Source organism: Corvus brachyrhynchos, unplaced genomic scaffold, assembly GCF_000691975.1.
Source record: "Corvus brachyrhynchos isolate BGI_N302 unplaced genomic scaffold, ASM69197v1 scaffold1997, whole genome shotgun sequence".
In the NCBI taxonomy this organism is placed as follows: Eukaryota; Metazoa; Chordata; class Aves; order Passeriformes; family Corvidae; genus Corvus; species Corvus brachyrhynchos.
The window spans coordinates 1-578 of NW_008239174.1; positions in this window are offsets into that span (position 1 = coordinate 1).

Genomic DNA, 578 nt, shown 5'->3' on the forward strand with positions numbered 1-578 from the left:
TTCCCCCTCACGTCTCCTGCCATTTTTTCCTCTTACATTTACTGCCCTTTCTACCCTCACTTCTCCTGCCATTTTTTCCTCTCACGTTTTTTGCCCTTTTGTCCCCTCACATTTCCCATCTTTTACATCATGTTTTCTGCCCTTTCTCCTCCTTGTTTCCTGTCCTTTCCCCCTCATTTTTCTAACCATTTTGTCCCCTCCTCTTTCCTGCACTTTTGTCCCACCATGTTTCCAGCCCGCAAGTCTTGTTTTTCCTCTCAAGTCTTCCCCTCATGCTGGCTATCTCCGTGTCCATCCACCTCACTGTCATCACAGGCCTTGCTCTCCTTTGTTATCCATAAGGTTTGCCAACTCAGGGCTCTTGCTTTCTTTGATTGCTGATTTTAGTCATTTGTTCTTAACTCAACCTGTGACCTTGTAACGCAGTTCTTGTGCTCGAGGCATGAGCTCTGGCGTGCCCTAGGTCAGAGAGAGTCCAGCTGTGTTCTTCTGTGCGTTGCTGAAGTGACTTTGGCATCAGGAAAAGAGCTGCTGGCTGAGCTCGCCGGCTTCTTTGCAGAGAGAACACGGCAGGAGGC